General features: G+C 44.8%; 2 long non-coding RNA genes across 2 annotated transcripts in view; one reads left to right on the top strand and one right to left on the bottom strand.

Annotated features, from left to right (window-relative positions):
- The window catches only part of LOC147109601 (uncharacterized), a 25,846-nt gene extending 13,323 nt beyond the window's left edge, over positions 1–12,523 (bottom strand). Inside the window, exons 1-2 of the long non-coding RNA XR_015080315.1 lie at positions 12,209–12,523; positions 11,726–11,908 (exon numbers count right to left, since the gene is read on the bottom strand). This is a non-coding gene — a long non-coding RNA (uncharacterized LOC147109601). The remainder of the gene's footprint in view (positions 1–11,725; positions 11,909–12,208) is intronic.
- Positions 11,211–16,029, top strand: LOC147109600 (uncharacterized). Its single transcript, XR_015080314.1, has 3 exons — positions 11,211–11,306; positions 11,406–12,219; positions 15,692–16,029. It is a non-coding gene; the product is annotated as an uncharacterized LOC147109600 (long non-coding RNA).

The following is a 16,029-nucleotide window of genomic DNA, read 5'->3' as shown; positions in this document are numbered from 1 at the left end:
GTATGTCCCCGATACATTATTTGAAAATTGTATTGAAGTACAACTTAATATTAACAAATAATTTAAAAAGTATGAAAGAATCAAGAGCAGACACGTAGAGACAGATGATGAAAGTTTAGCAAAATAGAAATAGAATTATTCTCTGATCGCTTTGAACGTTCATGAAATACCCATAGCACAGCAGAGTAGAAAAGTGCAAATTGAAAAGGGGAACCTCACGACAGACCGTACTGGGTGCCCCAGAATCGCAGGTTAGCTCCATCAGTCTTCTTCCTCAAGAGAGAAGCTGGAGTATCCCAGGACAAGGAGTGTGTGCATGCGGATTCATTCAGTTCCCTCAATCAGTTTAGGTTAGAAACTCATCCAAACGTTTTCCCCAAGTTTGAATATTGTTATTTAAAGACTTTTTGGTGTCCTTCAATCCATGGAGCCAACCTATTTCACATGGCATCCCTCACTTCCTCCTTGGAGAGATATTCAAAACCGTACTGTCCTTCCTTACAAAGAGTTCTGTATATTGTGATCTCTACCAAGTACAAGAGATCATGAAGCTCTAGTCGAGTGGCATGGACATCAAGCACTGGCCATTGTTCAGTACTGGTCTGATATCCAAAAGGAACACAATGCATTGATGCTAATTCTGCCAGTCCATTCCAGGAAAGGAGAAATGTGCCTCAACAGCAGAAATTAAGGGAATGTTTATTAACAGATTTCACTGGGCCATTGGAGGTGCTACCTTGGAGATAAACAGTAGTGTGGAATGCCTGGGCATTGTAGACTCAAGCAGGTAAAACCCTATAGACAACACATTCCCTCACGTAGGCGTAACTGGTGATACTAGCAGATCAATGCTTAACATATTCGTATAGCATTCTTCTGTCCACTATTTTAATGCAGGTATTAAATGCTCCCACGCAGCTACCAACAGAGCAGCGTGGCAGATGCCCGAGGCCTAGTTATTCATCTCGTTCCATTCCCCAGTCACAAGGGCATTTCAGAATATTTTTTAGGCGTTGGATTGGGCAACAACATTAATTAGATTTTAAACAAGACTACTGCCTAGCTAGCCCATTAATGTATCAATGGGTTGGAGATCAGTTTCAGATCCCTACTCAGCAATAACCTGCTAACTGACGCCCAGTTTGGGTTCCGCCAGGGCCACTCAGCTCCTGACCTCATTACAGCCTTGGTCCAAACATGGACAAAAGAGCTGAACTCAAGAGGTGAGGTGAGAGTGACTGCCCTTGACACCAAGGCAGCATTTGATCGAGTGTGGCATCAAGGAGCCCTAGCAAAACTGAAGTCAATGGGAATCAAGGGGAAACCTCTCCATTGGTTGGAATCATACCTAGCACAAAGGAAGTTGGCTGTGGTTGTTGGAGGTCATTCATCTCCATCACATGACATCACTGCAGGAGTTCCTCAGGGCAGTGTCCTAGGCCCAACCATCTTCAGCTGTTTCATCAATGACCTTCCCTCCATCATAAGGTCAGAAGTGGGGATGTTCGCTGATGATTGCACACTGTTCAGCACCATTCGAGACTCGTCAGATACTGATGCAGTCCGTGTCCATATGCAGCAAGACCTGGACAACATTCAGACTTGGGCTGACAAGTGGCAAGTAACATTCGCACCACACAAGTGCCAGGCAATGACCATCTCCAACAAGCGAGACTCTAACCATCTCCCCATGACATTCAATGGCATTACCATCGCTGAATCCCCCACTATCAACATCCTGGGGGTTACCATTGATCAGAAACTGAACTGGACCAGCCATATAAATACTGTGGCTACAAGAGCAGGCCAGAGGCTGGGAATTCTGCGGCGAGCGCCTCACCTCCTGACTCCCCAAAGCCTTTCCACCATCTACAAGGCACAAGTCAGGAGTGTGATGGAATACTCTCCACTTGCCTGGATGAGTGCAGCTCCAACAACACTCAAGAAGCTCGACACCATTCAGGATAAAGCAGCCCGCTTGATTGGCACTCCATCCACCACCTTCAACATTCACTCCCTCCACCACCGGCGCACTGTGGCTGCAGTGTGTACCATCTACAAGATGCACTGCAGCAACTCGCCAAAGCTCCTTCAACAGCACCTTCCAAACCCACGACCTCGACCACTTAGAAGGACAAGGGCAGCAGACGCATGGGAACATCACCACCTACAAGTTCCCCTCCAAGCCACACACCATCCTGACTTGGACCTGTATCGCCGTTCCTTCACTGTCGCTGGGCCAAAATCCTGGAACTCCCTTCCTAACAGCATTGTGGGTGTACCTACACCATATGGACTGCAGCGGTTCAAGGCGGCGGCTCATCACCATCTTCTCAAGGGCAATTAGGGATGGGCACTAAATGCAGGCCTAGCCAGCCAGCGACGCCCACATCCCATCAATGAATTAAAAAAAAAGATGTATAAGGTAGAGACAAAGACAGATGCAGAATGTGCTGATCTCCGCAGGCTCTTGAAAGCCAACTTCTGGATTAGTTTCTTTGCTAACAAAAGGCGTGTTTATACTACAACTTCATCATACATCGCTGTGAGGGGGTTTCAGAGTCACTTCTCCAATTCTGGCCTGTTGAGCATCTCCAATTTTCACCGTTCCACCATTGGAGGCGGTGCCTTCACCTGCCTAACCTCTGGAATTTCCTCCCTAAACTTCTCCACTTCTCTCTCCTTCCTTTAAGGTGCTGTTCAAAACCTTCCCGTTTGACCAAGTTTTTGGTCACCTGTCCTAATGTATCTTTTGTGTGGCTCGGTGTCATATTTTGTCTGGTAACGCTCCTGCAAAGCACCGTGGGATGTTTTTACTATGTTAAAGGCACTATGTAAGAGCAAGATGGTGTTGTTAAAGTCACAGTACAACTCTGAAGTTAGGGTCTGACCTGATTTTGAAGAGAAGCGATGAGAGGCCACCCTGGAGGAAGCAGTCCCTCACCCTTTGGGTTCAACAGTATGAGGAGTGTACCAGATGTCGAATCTAGTTTAAAAAGCACTCAGGGGGTCCACGTCTAAATTCACGTGCGAAGAAAGGTTACTTGGGGAGGTGTCTATGGGTTTCCCTCGAACCAAAATGTTCGGGCAGTTGCGACCAACATTTAGCAGAAGCAGAGTGGTCAATTTCCTATCCTTCGTGTTAAGGCCTGCTTAAAGTTCAAGTGAAGTGTCCCAGCAGCACCCTCCATTATCTTTGAAACGGTCTTCTCTGTGCTAAAAATGAAACCCATCACTTCTTCAAATGGTAAAGAAAGTTTCAAGTAGACTTCAAACTTGTTAAGATCATAAAAGTACAAAACATACATGTTATCTAGGTACAAAAAGCATGGTTATAGAAACCTCAGAGCAGTGTCACAAAGCCAGTCAAGTTCATTTTAATTTGGATGCATCATCTGGAGAATAATGCGTTAATGGTGTTAACAAGCTCAGAGAATTGGAGATAGTTCAAATTCCTTTAAAAAAAGTAGACATTTTCAACCAAAAAGAGATATATTTTTCCCTATTTGGTGTTGAGAGAATGAATTTCTTCACAAAAAAAGTGGAACTGAGACTGAACATATTTGCAAACAAATTTTACTTACATTGGGAACCCTATCCGAAGAGGACAAATATAGGTTTATTAATTAAAACCCGAATTGAGCACTCTAAAACGGGGAGTAACACAGGTGCATAGATAACAGGCTGACACACACAATGAACCTTAAACTGCCACCGTTGGAACGATCTGACTGCTTTTTGTTTGATTCTTTATTGGAAGCTGGATCTGACCTTACAAGCAACGCTTTTTAAAAAATTATTTTGCATGTTTTTCCAAGTCCCGCTCCCTGCCTTTATTGAGACTCTCAGCCGGCTCCCTTGTTTTCTCTGTGCTGCTCTTCACTAGGCAGTTCCAATGCTGTAGGAAGTAGAGTGAAAAGAAAATTGTCGAAGAGGCAAACAAGAAGAATGAGGTAAGAAATACAAGAAAAGGGGAAAGAGAGACTAAAGTGAAGAGACGAAAGCAAGGAAAAGAATGAGAAACAGAAGTGAAGGAGGAGAGAGTCAGATTTTGCAGAGTTATCACTACCAGTATTCTTAGCCCAATGGGACTGAGAGGCGGAGCTTTTTGGTGGAACACAACCTGAAAAAATCTTGAAGCCACTAATTCAGATTGTGTTGTTTAAATTTATTGTCAAGAATGACAACTTAAGCCAGGTTTGAGAGATGGAGTCTGAGCAGGACAAACTTCCAGTGTCCCTGTCATTAGGGTTGGAGGCCGTACCTATACTGCCAGCACCCATAAAGAAGAACTAGCATTTATACGGCACCTTTCACGACCACAGGACATCCCAAATCGCTTTACAGCCAATGAAGTGCTTTTGAAGAAGTATAGTCAGTGTTGTAACGTAGGAAACACGGCAGTCAATTTGCACACAGCAAGCTCCCACAAACAGCAATGTGTTAATGACCAGATAATCTGCTTTTTATAATGATGTTGGTTGAGGGATAAGTATTGGCCAGGACACTGGGGTGAACTCCCCTGCTCGTCTTCGAAATAGTGCCGTGGGATCTTTTATGTCCACCTGAGAAGGCAGACAGGTCCTCGGTTTAACGTCTCATACGAAGGTCAGCACCTCTGACAGTGCAGCGCTCCCTCACTAGGAGCATCAGCCTAGATTTTGTGCTCAGGCCTCTGGAGTGGGATTTGAACCCACAGCCTTGTGACTCAGAGGGGGGAGTGCTACCCACTGAGCCACGGCTGACACTGACTGTAGCACTGAACTGGACTTTGTACGTTTTAGTCTTCATCTCCCGAGAGCTCCCAGACCCTCAAGAACATTACAACATAAGAAATAAGAGCAGGAGTCGGCCATTCAGCCCTTCGAGCCTGCTCCGCCATTCAATAAGATCATGGCTGATCTTCTACCTCAACTCCACTTTCCTCCACTATCCCCATATCCCTTGATTCCCTTAATATCCAAGGATCTGTCGATCTCTGTCTTGAACATACTCAATGACTGAGCCTCCACAGCCCTCTGGGGTAGAGAATTCCGAAGATTCACCACCCTCTGAGTGAAGAAATTTCTCCTCAACACAGTCCTAAATGGCCGACCCCTTATTCTGAGACTGTGACCCCTGGTTCTAGACTCCCCAGCCAGGGGACACATCCTCCCTGCATCTACCCTGTCAAGCCCTGTAAGAATTTTACATGTTTCAATGAGATCATGTCTCATTCTTCTAAACACTAGAGAATATAGGTCTGGTCTACTCAATCTCTCATAGGACAATCCCCTCATTCCTGGAATCAGTCAGTAAACCTACACTGCACTCCCTCTAAGGCAAGTTTATCCTTCCTTAGGTAAGGAGACCAAAACTGTACACAATACTCCAGGTGTGGTTTCACCAAGGACCTATGTATTGCAGTAAGACTTCTTTACTCGTCTACTCAAATCCTCTTGTAATAAAGGCTAACATTCCATTTGCTTTCCTAATTACTTGCTGTACCTGCATGTTAGCTTTCTGTGATTCGTGTACAAGGACACCCAGGTCCCTCTGAACCGCCAACATTTCCCAATCTCTCACCATTTAAAAAAAATTCCACTTTTCTATTTTTCCTACTAAAGTGGATAACTTCACATTTCTCCACATTATATTCCATCTGTTTGCCCAATCACTTAACCTGTCTAAATCCTTTTGCAGCCTCCTTGCGTCCTCCTCACAGCTTTCTTTCCCACCTAACTTGGTATAGTCATCAAACTTGGACAGTCTGCTTTAAACCACAAACAAGGGTCCCCGTCTTCCTGTGCAGCTTAGTGCACCTTAGGTACTGTTGGGAAACAAAAGTAGTAAAATCCTGTAGAAAAATGTCCAGTTGTGGTGCTATTTTGTTCAACAATCAATACACCTAGGTTAAGATCTTTCAACGATCTTATACTCAAGCATTTGTGGAAAGTTAGTAACATAACTGTCTCTCCACAAATCAAATATTGATCTAATGAGGGGGGGGGGGTGGTGAAGAAAACAAACTTGCTGTGCCGTAGCGGAGCTCCCATTTCTGAGCCTCGTCTCCTACCATTCCTGGCTGCTCGTTTCTTTGATGATTCATTTCTGCAGCCTCAACAAATCCCACAAACAAGGACACAATCCTTGGTATGAGCAATAAAGAATACACGTCAAGAGGTGGTTGGGCAACAGCAAATAAACCAAGTTGCATAGACCACGGAATACAAGGGCATACGGTGCTAGCCACTTAATTACTTCAATCTGCATCCTGTAATGTATTCGAATTGTTCATCATAGCTGACTTTAAATTAGTTAATACCAATGCCTCCCCGATTGCACTGAACCCCGGCTAAATTTCTCTTTGCTGCATGCAGTAGCAACTTACATAGCACATTTAACACTGTAAAGCACCATGCACTAACAAAGGATTGTGTGGAGGTGACCAGAGCTTTGGCCGAAGAGGTTGTTTATTTTTTTTTAAGGAGGTTTTTGAAAGTGGGGAGAGGGGTAGCAAAGCAGAGCAGTTTAGGAGGAGAGTTCTAGAGTAGAGGCCAAGATGACTTAAGGGTGCAGGCGAACACATGGGGCCAAAGGAGATTGCAGAAATAATCTAGGGCAAGGCCGAGAGGGATTTGTAAATAAGGATGAGGATTTTAAAATTCAATACATTGGGGAGGGCAGTGGAGGATGGGGAAGACAGGGTTGATGGCGGGAATTATTTAGCGCGGGATAGATTGTGGGCAGCACAATTTTGAATGAACTTGTATGGCGTGGCGCTATGGCCAGCAAGGAGAGAGGTGTAGGGCGAAGTAAGGATGGAGGCAAAGTCAGGGCGAGGTGGAATCAGGCAGTCATGGTGATGAAAAGGATGGAACTTGAAAGTCAACTCGAGTGCGGAGTTTCTCCTTGGACCGAAGCAGAATTCCTTCAGTCTTGTTCATGTTAGGTCGAAGAACGTTCTGGCTCATCCACAACTTGATGTCTCACACATAGTCCATTAGCACATTGGTAGTCTTGGAGTCGAGGGTGGAAAGGTGTGGAAACTGATTTCACGCCTTAGATGATGGCATTGAAGTCCAGCATGTAAACGAGGAAGGAGGCCAAAGCTGGAACATTGGAAGACTCACAAGGTGACCATACGGGTGAGAAGAAGAGGACATGTGCACTCCATCGGGAAAGCCAAGTGCAGAACCAAGTGAGAAAGATGTCAGAGAGATGGATCACGTAGGAGAGATGGTGGAGAATGAAGTGGTCGACCACAGCGAGATAGTGCACCCTGGTCACAATCACAGAGAATGTCATTGGTGACCTTCATCACGGCAGTTTTAGTGTCGTGGATAGGCCAGAAAAAAGATAGAATCATACAGCTAAGGGGGGGGGGGGGGGGCATTTGGCCGATCGGGTGTGCCGCTTCTTTGAAAGTGTTACCAATTAGTGTCACCCCCCTGCTCTTTCGGAATAGTCCTGCAAATGTTTCCTTTTCAAATATGTATCCGATGCCCTTCTGAAAGTTACCACTGAAACTGCTTCCGCAGAAGAATACTGCGATTATTTCAATCGGATTGTGAAGCAACATGATTTGTCGCCAGCACAGCTATACAATGCCAATGAAACTGGCTTATTTTGGAGGTTTTTGCCAGAATCAACACTTGCTGGGGCTAGTGAGGCTAATGCTTCAGGTTACAAGAAAAATAAAGATCGTGTAACCGTGCTAACATGTGCGAACGCTACTGGATCACACCGGGTTAAACTTCTCGGCATTGGGAAGTATAAAAATCCCCGTGCATTTAAGAATGTGAGGCACTTACCTGTTGAGTACAAAGCTCAAAGAAATGCTTGGATGAATAAGGAAATCTTTTCAAATTGGTTCCATCATATTTTTGTTCCATCTGTAAGGGAACATTTCCGTAGAATAGGGAAACCTGAAGATAGCAAATGCATTTTATTGCTTGATAATTGTAGAGCCCATCCGTATGAATCCGAGTTGGTTTCTGGAAATATTTTCACCATTTATTTGCCACCAAATGTAACTTCTCTCATACAACCCATGGACCAGGGCGTTATCCAAAATCTCAAGTGTCGTTACAAGAAAGACTTCCTACGTAAACTGATAAGCTAAGATGACAATACAGGTATTCACGCATTTCAGAAGGAATACAATCTTAAAGATGCCATCTTTAATGTTGCATGTTCCTGGAAATTGGTGAAAGGTCACACTTTGAGACAAGCCTGGTGCAAATTGTGGCCTTCTGTAATGTTTGCTGAAGGTTCTTCTTCAGAGGAGGAATTTCATGGGTTCAATCTTCGTCCGCGGAGGACTGCAGTAATGGAAATGACTGGCATGGTGAAAAATGTAGGCCCAGCAAACCCTCTACGTCACCTCAGTGAACGTGATATTGAGCAGTGGGTTGATGCAGATAGCAAATGCACAACAGCAACTTCTCTAAGTGATGATGAAATAATGGAGAATGTTTTGAATCCAAAGGAAGAAAAGGAAAATGTGATGGAAACTGAAGAGGATGAGATTTCTGAAGAGAATAAGATTTCTTGGGCTAAAGCTGCAGAAGATTATGTTTCATTACTTAAATTTGCTGAAAGCCATTCTTGCTATTCTGCCCAAGAAGTTATGCACCTCCATATTCTGCATTCCACCTTTCTACAAAGAAGGCAAGAGTCCACTAAGCAAGCAGACATCCGGGACATGTTTAAGAAAGCTTCCAAAAGAGTTGGAGCAGTGGAAGTGCCTGAAGAATCTGTTGAAGTGCATGATCATGATGGCCTAGCTGGCATGGATATTCCTGATGAACCAGTTAGCTTGGAATAGGTGTACAGTCAACCACCGTACAGTACTTTATACTGTATGCACAGTCGTTTATAAGTTTTGTTTTACTGTTAAGTAATTAAAGAGTTATGGATTACCATCAACTGGCAGTACTGTACTTAATCAAGCATCTTTCACCATCCATTTAACACAACATTCTGTAGGTGAGTACACAATTACTGTATATTGCACATTTCTTGATTTTTAAATTTTTCTTTGTTAAAAATAGCCTGGGTAGATAACCCGCTCAGTCATCTGGAATTTTTGATAGACCGGCAACACGCCGGTCCCGTCGGTGCCAGATACCACAAAGTTTCCTGTAAATCTCCACTTAACCTTCTCTGCTTGAAGTAGAATAACCCCAGCTTCTCTCGTCTATCCAGACAGCTGAAAACTCTGATCCCAGGTACCCTCTCCAAGCCCTTGACTGACTTCCTTCCTAAAGTGTGGTACCCAGAAAGATTCAAAAACAAAAAAGATTCAAACAGGAATGATGGGAAACATGAGAACATGAGTTTTTTTGATGAGGTAACAGACGGTGGATGAGGATAGTGCATTTGAGAAAGTACCACACATTAGGCTCGTTAGCAAAATGGACGCCCATGGGATAAAAGGGGCAGTAGCAGCATGGATACAAAACTGGCTAAGGGATAGAAAACAGAGAGTTGTGGTGAATGGCTGTTTTTCAGACTGGAAGGAGGTATACAGGGGCGTTCCCCAAGGTTCAGTACTAGGACCACTACTGTTTTTGAAAGACATTAATGGCTTGGACTTGGGGGTACAAGGCACAATTTTGAAATTGAGATGACACGAAACTTGGAAGTGAAGGAAACGGTGAGGAGGATGGTAATAGACTTCAAGAGGAGAGACAGACTGGTGGAATGGGCGGACACGTGGCAGATGAAATTCAATGCAGAAACGTGTGAGGTGATAGATTTTGGTTGGAAGAATGAGGAGAGACAATGCAGACTAAATGGTACAATTCTAAAGTGGGTGCAAGAAGAGAGAGACCTGGGGGTGTTTGGGCACAAATCTTTGAAGGTGGCAGGACAGGTTAACAAAGCAGTTAATAAAGCACACAGGATCCCGGGCTTTATTAACAGAGTACAAAAGCCAGGAAGTTATGCTAAGCTTATATAAAACATTAGTTCAGCCCCAGCTGGAGTATTGTCCCCCATTCTGGGCACCGCACTTTAGGAAGGACGTGAAGGCTTTGGAGAGGGTACAGAAGAGGTTAACTACAATGGTTCCAGGGATGAAGGAATAACGTGGAGAGACTGGAGAAGCTGGGGATGTTCTCCTTAAAGCAAAGGCGGCCAAGAGGAGATTTGATAGGTGTTTAACATCATGAAGGGTTCAGATTTAGTAAATAAAGAGAAACTGTTTCCAGTGGTTGACGGGTCGATAACCAGAGGGCACAGGTTTAAGGTGATTGGCAAAAGAACCAGAGGCGACATGAGGGGAAAACTTTTTTTTAACGCAATGAGTGGTCAGGATTTGGAATGTACTGCCTGATAGGGTGATGGATTCAGATTCAATAGTAGCCTTCAAAAGGGGAAGGAGGAAAAAAAATGCAGGGATATAGGGGGAGTGGGATGAACTGGATGGCTCTTCAAAAGAGCCAGCACAGACTCGATGGGCCGAATTGCCTCCTTCTGTGCTGTACTAGTCTACGATTCTATGATATGAACAGAGCTGGTTAATAACATATTCAAAGACTGTGGAAGTTAGATATAGGGCAGTAAATTGGAGAGGACAACTGGTCAGAGGGTAGGCTTTTTGAGGAGGGGTCAACGGCAGCAGTTTTAATGGACATGGGAGCAAAGAGAGTGTGAACAGTGCTTCAAGGAGAGGTAATTGAATTTATGCACATGGGGTAGGTCTCACAACCAAAGATGATCCTGATACACAGGTGATCTCCAGCACAGGCGCTGTACAATTCAAAACTAGAACTTTTAATCCACCCAAGTTTAGTTCCATTAATGGCAGAGGAATTCAAAGAAAGTGTTCAAAAAGCAAACTTTAAACTTTTATTTAGGCTATTTTCCTTTTAATGTGTATTTTAGCTTGTTTAAAATACAAATTTCAAACTGTAAATCAGCAAAAGAGAAGTAAAATGTGAGCAATCTCTTCAGTAACACTGCATTTATCATTCCTTAAATTTTTCATTCAGAAAATGTAATATTTCGTTTTCCTCTCAACTTTGACAAAGGATTCAAAGTGTAACAAAAAGAAACTTTGGCTGGGGAAATAATACTCGTGAATCTTCCACTACATTGCTCACCTGCAGTCCATAAGACTTGGAGCATGGTTTATCATCTTCAGCTCCTGTCTTTAATGGTCAAATCCAAGAAATTGCAACAACCCACCCTGCTGCGACTCTTTTGATTGGGTAGTTAAACAAATCAACTGTAACTGAATAAAACTGAACAAATCCCACCCTGGCCCTGGAGATGGAGCACACAGTGTCCGCCGGCATGCTCGGGGCCTTCCGAGACAGGTGGGCGCCGCGGGGAATGGAGTGCATCATCACCCAGGCCGGGGTGATTTTAATTTAATTTGTTAAGTTTTAAATATTAATCTAGAGTTTTTTTTAAAGCTTTTTTACAGTCCAATTATTTGGTCGGGAGAGCGGGAGGCTCCGCTCGGCGATGCAGACGGAGAAGAGTATCAACCAGAGCCTGCCGGATCTGCACAAACCCTCCACTGGGAGCGCCAACCCTCATCTGTGTGAATTCCTGGAGACCTGCTATCTGGATGAACAAGTGAAGACGACCAAGAAACTTGTAGAGACTGGGACCCCTGCCTTGTAGGCATGAGGGCTTGTGACTTTGTACGAAGAGCTGAGACTTGAGCTCTGTGAATGTGATTTACTGTAAAATGTTCAAATATTAAAATTTAAAAAAACACAAATCTCACCCTGCTGCGTCGCATTGGCGGGATTCCCTGTCGTCATCGGTCTCGGGAATCATATGACTCGGGGGTGGGGCTGGGCCCCGCCCCTCCCCCCGCGAGCCGCCCAGCCAATCCCGTCCGGCCCCGGCCCATCACGTGGGTCCGAAAGCTCCGCGCGCGGGAGAGTTCGTTTCCCCACAGTTACGACTGAAAGCAAAAAAAAAACCCCGCCATTGACGCTTGGCTGTGACAATAAACTTCGAGTCACAAATAATCAGTTAACCACTTTCTCTTTTTGTTTTACAAAAAGGAGGCTGCGCCACAATCTCTCGCCACGCCCCCGCGCAGAGAGCAGATTTTAAACGGCACTTTGTAACCGTCGCCTGACGCAGCGCGGGGATGTGGTCACGTGAGCCGCAGCGCACGGGGTTTCCGAGGCCGCCGTGCTGGGCCGGCTCAGGTCATTGTCGCCGCCAAACGCGGTGGCGTTTACAATTGGACACTTGCCAGTCATGACGGTGAGTAAGATGATTCAGCAGCTCCCTTATATTCTCGCTCCGGATCGACGGGTCTGCTCAAACCGTCCGCTTCTTCGACATCCCTCCCCCTCCGGCTCGGTAATTTCCGCCGCCCGCCCCGCGAAGCTGCTCGGCAATCTCCGGAAATCGCAACGAGGCACTCCGGCAATTTCCGGAAATCCACTCCGCCCTCCTGGCGCTTGTTGCGCGCGCTTGTTGCAGACTGAAGGAGCTCCAGTTGCAGTTGCTGCCACACTTGGGGGTGGGGATGAGAAAAGTGTAACTCATTTCCACCAGTAAAACCTACGGTTATTCTCTCCTCCCTCCCCCTCATGCAGGCTGGGTGTCCCTCCTCCAATCAGCTGGTTACTTTCACCTATTAACCCGCCGTTGCAGTTTAGTAGCGCTGCAGAAGGTATTTGCAGTGAGGCTCAGTAATATTGCAGCTGGTGTGACCGATGCAAAGGGTCTGTCCTGATGCAAAGGGTCTGTCCTGTTGCAAAAACTGGAAACATACACAGCGGCTCAGTCCGCATCTGCAGAGAGAAAAGGCAAGTGAATTCTTGCAATAGAAGTCTTCAACACTGAAAGATTAATCGAGCATTTTAGTTGAATGGGAGAGGAGGAGGAGGAGGGGAGGCAAATTATTCCAGTCACAAATTGACCAAAGAGTAAACATTTAATTTTCTTCCCAATTTTCCCCTAATTCTGCGAATGGGAAGAAACATAGAAGATAGGAGCAGGAGTAGGCCATTCAGCCCTTCGAGCCTGCTCCACCATTTAATGAGATCATGGCTGATCATCCAAATTCAGTACCCTGTCCCTGCCTTCTCCCCATATCCCTTGATCCCTTTAGCCTCAAGAAATATATCCAACTCCTTCTTGAATATATTTAATGAACTGGCCTCCACTGCCCTCTGTGGCAGAGAATTCCACAGGTTCACCACTCTCTGGGTGAAGAAATTCCTCCTCATTTCAGTCCTAAATGGCTTACCCCTTATCCTTAGACTATGATCCCTGGTTCTGACTCCCCGGCCATCAGAAACATCCTTTCTGCATCTAGTCTGCCCAGACCTGACAGAATTTTATAGGTTTCGATGAGATCCCCTCTCAATCTTCTAAACTCCAGTGAGTATAAGCCCAATTGACACAATCTCTCCTCGTACGTCATTCCTGCCATCCCAGGTATCAGCCTGGTGAATCTTCGCTGCACTCCCTCCATGGCAAGAACGTCCTTCCTCAGGTAAGGTGACCAAAACTGCACACAATACTCAAGGTGCGGTCTCGCCAAGGCCCTGTACAACTGCAGCAAGACATCCTTGTTCTTGTACTCTAACCCTCTTGCTAGGAAGTCCAACATACCATTTGCCTTCTTAACCGCCTGCTGCACCTGCATGCTTACCTTCAGCGACTGGTGCACAAGAACACCCAGGTCTCTCTGCACTTCCCCTTCTCCCAATCTATTGCCATTCAAATAATAATCTGCCATCCTGTTTTTGCCACCAAAGTGGATAACCTCACATTTATCCACATTATAGTGCACTTGCCATGTTTCTGCCCAATCACCCAACCTGTCCAAATCGTACTGGAGTTTCATGACATCCTCCTCACAGCATACCCTCCCACCCAGCTTTGTGTCATCTGCAAATTTGGAGATATTACATCCAATTCCCTCGTCCAGATCATTAATATATATTGTGAACAGCTGGGGTCCTAGGACCGATCCTTGCGGTACCCCACTAGTCACTGCCTGCCACTCGGAAAACGACCCGTTTATTCCAACTCTTTGCTTTCTGTCCGCCAACCAGTTCTCTATCCAAGTCAATACCTTGCCCCCAATCCCATGTGCCTTAATTTTGCACGCTAACCTCTTATGTGGGACCTTATCGAAAGCCTTCTGAAAGTCCAAATACACCACATCCACTGGTTCTCCCTTATCTATTTTACCAGTTACATCCTCAAAAAATTCCAGTAGATTAGTCAAGCATGATTTACCTTTTGTAAATCCATGTTGACTTTGTCCGATCCTGTCACTGCTTTCCAAGTGCTCTGCTATTACGTCTTTTATAATGGACTCTAGCATTTTCCCCACTACCGATGTCAGGCTTACCGGTCTATAATTCCCTGCTTTTTCTCTGCCACCTTTTTTGAATAGTGGGGTAACATTAGCTACCCTCCAGTCCATGGGTACTGTTCCGAGTCTATCGAGTTCTGGAAGATGACCAGCAATGCATCTACTATTTCCAGGGCCACTTCCTTAAGTACCCTGGGATGTAGATTATCAGGCCCTGGGGATTTATCGGCCTTCAGTCCCATCAATTTTCCTAACACCATTTCCCTACAAATACTGATTTCTTTCAGTTCCACCCTTTCATCAGACCCTATGTTCTGCGGTATTTCTGGGAGGTTATTTGTGTCCTCCTTTGTGAAGACAGAACCAAAATATGTATTTAGTTGGTCTGCCATTTCTTTGCTCCCCATTATAAATTCCCCCGATTCTGACTGCAAGGGACCTACGCTTGACTTCACCAATCTTTTTCTCTTTACATATCTATAAAAGCTTTTACAGTCAGTTTTTATGTTCCCTGCAAGCTTACTCTCATTCTATTTTCCCTTTTCTTAATTAATCCCTTTGTCCTCCTTTGTTGAATCCTAAACTGCTCCCAATCCTCAGGATTATTGCTTTTTCTGGCCAATTTGTATGTGCTCTCCTTGGACTTTATGCTATCCCTAATTTCCCTGGTTAGCCACGGTTGAGTCACCTTTTTTGTTTTATTTTTATGCCAAACTGGGATGAACAACTTCTGTAGTTCATCCATTCGGTCTTTGAATGTTTGCCATTGCCTATCCACCGTCAACCCTTTGAGTGCCATTCCCCAATCAATCCTACCCAACTCGCTCCTCAGACCATCGTAGTTTCCTTTTATTTAAGTTGAGGACCCTAGTTTCTGAGTCAACTACTTCATTCTCCATCTTAATCAAGAATTCGATCATATTATGATCGCTCCGACCCAAGGGGCCTCGTACAACAAGAAAAATGAGTACACATCTGAAATGTTGATTTATCTACAGATGTTCCTTACCTGTTGAGTGTTTCCATCATTCTCGCTCTTTTTTGTTCCAAAGAGGAAGTTAATTGGTTGAGTGTCATACGGCCTGATTAAAAATAAATGCAGGGAATTGTTGGACGATACAGCATCAGCAAATCATGTGGGTATATGCATTTTCCTTTTATAATGTTTGCTTTTTAAGAAAAGAAAAACTGACTGGGGTTGGGTGAAATAAAAACAGAAAAGGAGGCAATTGTGTCACCATTGTCATTTCTCTCATTCAATAGTTTCCTGGCCCGCACCTAATCACAGCTTGTTCTTTTTCCCCCCGCTCCCTTTTCTTGGCTCTGTTCCTCTTTATAAGCCCTGTTCTGACGAAAGGCCAACAACCTGAAACGTTAACTCCGTTTCTCTCTCCACAGATGCTGCCTGACAGTGTTTCCAGCATTTTCTGTTTCTATTTCCGATTTCCAGCATCTACGTGATCTTGGGGGTTCGGTAGAAGCTATCTTTTTCTTTTGCTGGCCCTTAAACTGATACTGGAGTCAGGTTGTCTCCAGGAAAGCAAACCACATTGCCTCATCTAGTGATGAATCAGATGAGGAGGCTGTGCTCAAGAGAAGACAGGTAGGCAATGAGGGTTGCCAACCCTCCAGGATTGTCCTCGCATCTCCAGGAATGAAAGATTAATCTCCCAGACACTGCTGCAAGCAAAACCCGGGAGAAAAAATATAGAGGCATTAAAAAGAACTGTTTCATA

The sequence above is a fragment of the Somniosus microcephalus genome, chromosome 12, assembly GCF_052327205.1.
Source record: "Somniosus microcephalus isolate GS21.2 chromosome 12, FLI_Smic_1.0, whole genome shotgun sequence".
Classification (NCBI taxonomy): Eukaryota; Metazoa; Chordata; class Chondrichthyes; order Squaliformes; family Somniosidae; genus Somniosus; species Somniosus microcephalus.
This window is presented reverse-complemented; position numbering and strand designations above follow the sequence as displayed.